The sequence below is a fragment of the Nylanderia fulva genome, unplaced genomic scaffold (genome assembly GCF_048542155.1).
Source record: "Nylanderia fulva isolate GAGA-0341 unplaced genomic scaffold, ASM4854215v1 Scaffold29, whole genome shotgun sequence".
Taxonomy (NCBI): Eukaryota; Metazoa; Arthropoda; class Insecta; order Hymenoptera; family Formicidae; genus Nylanderia; species Nylanderia fulva.
Genome location: NW_028190358.1, coordinates 1,470,858 through 1,478,930, shown reverse-complemented (window position 1 = coordinate 1,478,930; position 8,073 = coordinate 1,470,858).

Below are 8,073 nucleotides of genomic sequence, written 5' to 3'. Positions count from 1 at the left end.
AAACATTGACAGCAATTATCTTGCTAAACGAAAGTTCAAGCTAAACATAAAGTGACAGATTTATGCACTTTTGCGCGACGTGGATAATCTACGGTGTGTTTCGATTAAAATGGAAATTTACGCTCGAAATTTTATATATTATTTTTTCAATTACATATTCTTTATATTTTGTGTCCTTATTAATCTTTTTATTGTTTGAGAAATTAAAAATTTTCAATAATTATAGTATTATATATTTTAAAATTTAATTTTTATTTTTTGGGAGAACGAAGGAAATGGATTAAAATAAGATTAAAATTAAGAGCGCCACATTATTAAAATTTTATTTCAACATCTGCTCAGAATCTGTTCGTGAGACTATGATTTCATTATTTATTTATCTTTTAAAAGCCTTTCGCATTAAATGAATGAGCGATCAGCAAAATATGTTGAAAGCGTCGCGTTCGTATTTCGCGACGTATTCTATTCATCGTTAAAAAGCTTATTAATTTCCGTCTCGCCTCGAATAGAGCATTATTGTAATAGAAGACGTTCCTCGCGAGTCTCAAAGAACGGTATTGTTTCTCCGCGGCGGCGAACGAGGCGTGAATAATTAATTAGATCAATAACAATCCCGTAGAGAGTGCTCGTGTGGTAGGTTCCCCCGTACAATGTCGCCAGACTATACTTCATAATGTTCTACGGCTTAATTCGTATTCGTCGACGGTGTCGGCGGCGAAAGATAATAAGAATAATGTCCCGTGATTATAGGTCAGCTTTCATGCTATCGCTTTGTTACCATCTTATCAGTGGAGCATGAAAACTCTCGGTTGTTCTTTATAATATAGTAACTTATCATAATCGCGCGCGCTCCTCGTATAGGGCAAAGGCGTTTGGCTTTTTTGAGCGAAACATTTTTTCGCGAGCAGTTTCGCGACGACGAGATCGTAAGTGCATGTAATTATATGTAGCATATTATTATTTATTTCATGTTCTGGATGTAATAACTTTTTGAGAATATATAAGCGCATATTTTCAATATTCTAGTAGGTAATAGCGTACATGAAAGATATTATAAATTTTTACAATTATTTTTACATTTATATTTGTTTGCATATATTATTTCTGACATTAATTAATTAATTGTCAATTTTTCATTCTAATTTTAACTCATTTTCAAAAATACGAAAGCCATTAGAAGAATATAAACTTTATTTTACCTTTGCTGTTTTTATGAATAAAGTCAATATTGTGCTTTCTTGACGGGAAAAATGTTGCCCATAGTGTTGAAAGCATTGTAGAAAAATACGTTATGATTTCGTATGCATTTAAGGGAAGACACGTGGAAAATAATTCGTGAGCCCTCCGTCGCCATTGTCGTCCGACTGCAAAATTTTAGTCACCGTGCTTTATTCACGTAGCCGTAAAAGCTTGGTCTTATTTTATCGTGCAAACCCTTTTAATTGCGTTTTTATCACGACACTATGCACGCCGCACTGCTTTCTCCATAATGCATTATTCTCTCGTCAGACGCGACAGTTTCTCATACACGTCTAAATTACAGCTATGACGTATATTTCTCGCATGTTGCTGAGTCTTTAAAGAGACCATCGTACATATGACCGCATTTTACGAATTACTTGCTCCTGGTAGTCGCATGAGACGAGCAAATTTTATGTCGCAATGATTATTATTTTCATGCATCAATTGAGAGATATTATTATAGAATTAAACAACACAAGTTTTTTCAAAAATATCATATGAGATGTTATGAGGTTTCAATAGTTATTTTTAAGGTATTTTAAATTTTAATAATGGTAAATTATTATTATTATTATATAAATTCATGATAATGTAAATGATTTCTTAGCATTTGATATGCTAATATCGAAGAGAAACATTCGTTTCACATTCGAGAGAGCACCGATCCTGCTTTATATTTCTCACAAACGACGTTGTGCGCTCAGTCAGGGTTACATGCTGAACTTTACCGAGACTTTCAATTCGGAATTTTCACATTCTCAACGCGATTTTCGCGAGGAACGGTCTTGTACGATCGCAGCGGAGAAGTTTCGCGATGGAATACACGCTGGCGTAACTGCGGTCGCGAGAACCTGAAATTTCCTTAATGACGCTCTTCTGGAACTTGTTGTGTGCGCGAGCGTGCGAGGAGGGTTTAAAGGAGGGAGAGAAATCTAACTCGACTGGAAGTTATGCTTTATTACGTTTCGCTTGCATTAGCAGTTTCGAACGCTACGCGATAACCGTTTCCATTCCGCGAGCGTTGCAGGGATGCGCGCAGTTCTAATATTTGTTCCTCATAACTTTTCACACTCCATCTTTCGTGCGGCCGATATCACGCCGGAGCACAGTAGAACCGCAAATCATTGTGTCAGGGTCGAATGCCAGCACAACACGAGCGGAGAGAAAGTTTATCTAAATAAAAACTTTTACATTGAATCGTATTATTTTATACAGAGAAAAGCTTTCATATTCTCTTGATCTATTATATTTATTTATTAAATTATAAGAAACGAGATTATATTATCTTTTTATAACACATATGTCATTTCTAAGTTTCTCACAAGCTGAAACCGTCTGCGTCTGAGATGGTTTCACTCGATTATCTAATATATAAAGAAAAAAAAATATATAAATATATTATATTCAATGAAAAAATCATGAGCTCTTATAAAAGTATTATCTGCGGAATTAAAACAAGATGGATGTAATTCAACGGAAGGGACAAAGTAGTTGGTTGCCTGCGCTTGGTCCTATAGAGTTAACTTTCGGCAAATTTCACACGGGGGTGATGTTGCCCCGATGCCTCGATTTGCTTTCTATACCCTTCGGATTTTCGACGTAATCCTGGATTTGCTGAGCATTCGACCACGCGAGGCTCGCCTAACCGTTCAGGTCGGTCGGTCGGTCGGCTATTACGTGGTGGAGGCGAGTCCTTACGACAAACTTTAGTCATTATACGACCGCTCTATTTTCGAACACAACGACCTTTGTATGCAAAAGTTCCTTATTATCGATACCAAAGGGAAACTCGCGCGATCTCTGTCTTTTTACCGCGAATACACGAAGCGCCACATAGTTCGGCAAATTGCAGCGGATTGCCTAGAAAATCCAGCGTTCGGCGGAAATTATTTGGAATTCGGGACTGGAAAGGCGGAAGAGAGAGAGAGAGAGAGGAGGAGAGAAAGAGCCAGTTCGGCATTTCTCTCAATTAAATGCGTAGCTTGTTCGAACAATTGTCTTCAGCAGGAAATTAAAATAGTGCCGGGACTTCTTCTCCAATTACCTTCGCAAACTTGTTTGATAAAGCAGTCAGATAGTAGTAGTACATTGAGTATATTCTGTCGTGCGCCATTAAAAGGTTGTTGCTTACAAAAGTTCCAGAATATCATTAATATGAGATTATCGCGTAACTTCTATGAATTTAAATTAACTCTGCCTCTTTCTCGTCGCTGATAAATATATTATATTTCGCATATATTTCGTAAAAAAAAAAAAAAAAAAAAAAAAGAAAAAGAAATGTTGAAAATATATGCAACGTAAAAAATTTTTATCAGGACCATTTATGAAATATTTATATTCGAAATACTCTCAGGAGAGAGAGAGATATGAAAAATATTCATCAGAATCACTCATCAATTACTACTGATCGTGGATTCGCATACCGGCCCGTTCCGTAATCTTAAAGTTCGCGCCCGGTGCAGCGACTTCGTGATACTCTCTATCCGCGCTATTAATCAGGCCGCAAGCAAGCGGACGAAAAAGCGAGACGGGAATATGATTTATAACCAGACGCGCAGAGACGGACGGACGCGCTTGGATTTAGATCGCGTAGCGATGTATGCCCAGTTGCGCGATAAATAAAGTCAAGGGGCATTATATTTCGCGCGCGAGAGAAGCGCGTGAAAAATGATTTTCACGCCGAGTTCAACTGAAATATATTAAGCCGTAGGCCGAATTAATTACGCCCTTTATTGCGCCCCAGTCGTCGTATATACGCGCCCCGGTCTCATCGACCGTGAGAGATTTAATTACGTATTCACCAGTCAGATAGTCTGCAAACTCTCGAGAATGCGAATTCAAACAGCGAAGCAGCGAGATAAAGATACTCAAAGCACGCTATTAAATGTTATTGAAGTCTTAACAAATTTTTTCCGACGCTGAAATGGACCATAAAATCTATCTTTCGCAGATTTTAAAATAAAAAGAATTTTCAAATGATATAGTTACGAAAGAACACTTTTTTTTTCTTTACATATGCAGTAAAAATCTATCTACAATAATTATAAAATAATTCTCGACGATGTTGTAATGTAAACACAGTATTGTTAGTGTTACTAAATATATTCGAGAGAAGATACTTAAAATATACCAAAGCTTTCGGCACTGATATGAGAAATTTTGTATCGTTTTACGTTTTATAGGCAGTGCGTATTATATTTATATTTGCATAACGATGAAGCCTGCTGTGGGTAGGACCGCTTGGAAAGCCGTGTATTCATGCCCAAGTACGCTCTTATGTATTTATGTATGAACGATATGCTAAGTGAGAGAGAAGCCCCCTCGGAAACGTCTATTATTCAACATAGTGAATTTCGGTTTAAATCTCGTGGATCTGTTTCACGAGATGGAATTGTACGCGCTCAGCAAATCTTTATTTTTCAATTTTATTTAATACATGCTTTATGGCTATATTTTATAAATATAATAGATATTTAATTATAGAGGGAATAGGGAATAATAGAGATAGGTGCATAGAGATATACAAATATAAATTCAACCTGAAAATCGCTGAAGGATACATAATGTATTTTTTCAGCAAATACTTGAGATAAGGCTTAAGAGTGGCTCGTAATAATTATAACCAGACACAACATAGTAATTATATATGCATTACGCGACGATCATAAAAAAGGAGGAACAAAACTAATTTAATTAACCGTAAAATTTATGGGATTGTAAGGCTTGATAAACTTGACGAGAGAACGCGGAGCTGATAAAATGCGACCGCGCGCGTATTGAAAGATTACCGTAAATGTCGTGCGATAAAGTTTACAGCGCGCGCACGCTCCGCGTATATACCACCACCGGCACAAATTGCACCGACGGATTTACATAAAAATTACGCGCGCCCGTAAACGTCGGCTCTTTATGATATTGCGAGAGCTTTATTGCGGAGCAGCCCGACGCTCGTCCGCGTTGCCCATTCGCGCGACGATCCACACCGCCGTGCACGCGTCGTTAATTAAATTCTCATTACGACCCCCTGCACTTCCTTGCTCTTTTCCTCCCCCCCTCCCCCTCACTCCGGAGCAGCATTTTACACGGCGAGCTATGCGAGTTACACACTCGCTCGCGCCGCGACGTGTCATTAATAACGCCGCGCCGGTTTACCCGACCGCTTCCTGCGAAGAATACGTCATTGTGCTTTAATGAGCCGCGCAAGCTGGTGCGACCGATCTTTGCGCTCGTCTCAATACACCGAAGGATGAATCAAGGTGTGGGCGACGACGGTGTGTTGACACTCGCTTTTTTAGTGTCCTTGCCATTAATATTTTCCCGCCGCGTTTTCTACGGCGTTATATGTCTCGTCGCGAGGGAGATTTATGAACAGACGCTCTGTTTAGGACGAAATCATTCCGGTGGAAGGCATTTTATGCATCACGCCATTATCTCGCGTAGATCTTCTTTAATTGAATTATTCTGTTTTCTGTATTTTGCCGGATTATGAGGCGAGACGCGACTCTTTAGGCGTAAGCGTTATATTATGTAATGCGGGCGTATACGAATTCATCAATGTCTTTGCTATAAAATGAAGTGCTTATTGAATGATTCAAATATTTTTTGATATATTAATTTCTGATATTGTAAAGTATACCGAGTAATATATCGAAAAAATTTGATTTGGCATTTGATTCTGGGCTAAATTCGATAATAATTCATCTTTACAAACAGGAAATGCACCGAAAAATGTATTGAATTCGAATAAATATTTATTTTAATACTGCCTAATAAATCATTTATTTGAAATTAATAATAGTGATTTGATGTGAAAAATATTTATTTGATATACACAAATTTTTAGAACGGATAAATATTTATTTGTTTCAAATGAATAATTGATTAGACAGTATTGAAATAAATATTTATTAATTTAATAATTTTTTTCAGTGTGGCTATCCATATAATTCAAAACTTATACATAACTTTAATTAATTTTTTTTATATATTATTAATAACTATTCTCAAGCATGTTTAAGTTAACTAAAAGCCGACTTTGTCACTTTTCAAAGATTTATTAAGGATTTCTTATTTCTCAATAAAATTTAAGTCATCGTATCTAATATAGAGAACCTAAATGATCTAATTTCAGTAGTAGTAGATAGAGAGATAGAATTATTCAGAAACTCAGGCAAATTAGAGGAGTATGACGTATGACGCAACTCATGCAATTCATCATCGCTCTACATTGTATGTATACTCTTGTCATTAAAGCTATCAGATATATCGGTATAATAGATATCCTCATGTTATCTTTCAAACCTATATGTGTCAGTTATATGTTCTCTAACTTTACTAAGCGCATTTATAATGTGAATATTAAACAGTAAGGATAAAGGATATGTATGAGAATTCAAATAGTAAATATATAAGATCGCAGCAAATTAATCAAGAATTATTTGAATTATTTCGATTAGCATTAGATCAGTTCAACAATTTTTAATTTAGATCGAGAAAATTAATTAAATTAAATCGAGAAAAATGTTTATTTATTAATATTATTTATTATATATTGATTAATTTTGCTTATTTATTTTTTTATTCAAATTTGACAATAAAGAGAGAGAAAAAAAGAAAGAAATAAAAATGATATTTTAAAAGAACTAGAATCATATTTATAAAGTAAATATCAACTCGCGTTATTCTAGCGTAATAAGCATTTTGTTAAAATAAATGCTAATTTGGAATGAGATGTTAATGGAATGCAGATATTCAAAAATATTTGTTCTGCGATACGTGTGAAGAAATATTTGTGTTAGATATTACGTTCATAGGAGTATTGCGATTTTCTGAGATAGAAATAATGCTCAACACTGTAACGCTTTTAGAATATTTTACAAAAATCTAAAATCATATATATATATATATATATATATATATATATATATATATGCAATATTATATATATGTGTATGTTTTGTATAGATATGTTGCATATATAATAAAAAAACGCGGTTATCGCAACAGAAAAATTCTGTTAAGATAATTAACCAAATGTTTCTTTCTTGTAAAGATAGATGGTTGCGCATATAACCGATCCATTTCGCTTGTCTGATTTCATTGTCCGCTAAAAGTCATCGAACGGCCAGTCAATTAACCAAATCGTCGCGTAACGCGCCGGCGAATCGCTCGAAAGCCCCTTGCTTGTCCCACGTTATTTCATTACGGGCGTTGAATAGTGCTTGATTGACCGCGGCGTGTTTGCCAAACGAATTCCTTTTGTAATTCGCAACGCGACTTGCCCATGCAAGAGACTGATTTTTCGTCGCTTCCAATAGAGATACTCGCGGACAAATCATCGATTTTGTCATGTTATTGCTTCTGTAGACGGAACGATTAGGACGATTGTAGATTCGATGGCTATTGTTTTAGTTTGCCCCAGAAAAGTTCAATATCTAGAAAGTTTGATTATTGTTGCTGACATTGGGAAACATTTTTCCTTCTTTGATTTATGAATTTCTGACCTATCGTATCAGACGAAATTTTATATTCTTCATTTTGCAATGCCGGAAAATAACACATAATTATGGTCAAATTTGTGCGCAATTATTTAATATTAAATTAAGGTAATACTGAAGGAGAGCTTCGTCTTCTATGATTTTGCCGAAACTTTACAATATTGTATATTTTTATGCGTAAAACACGAATGTATAAATTAAAATTATCACACTTTTAAGTAGGAAAAAAATGACAGTGAGTTCCATTCCTCGAGAGCGGATTTTAATTAACAGATTCATATTTTACGCAAAAAATATACAATATTGTAAAACTTCAACAAAATTGGAGAGAATT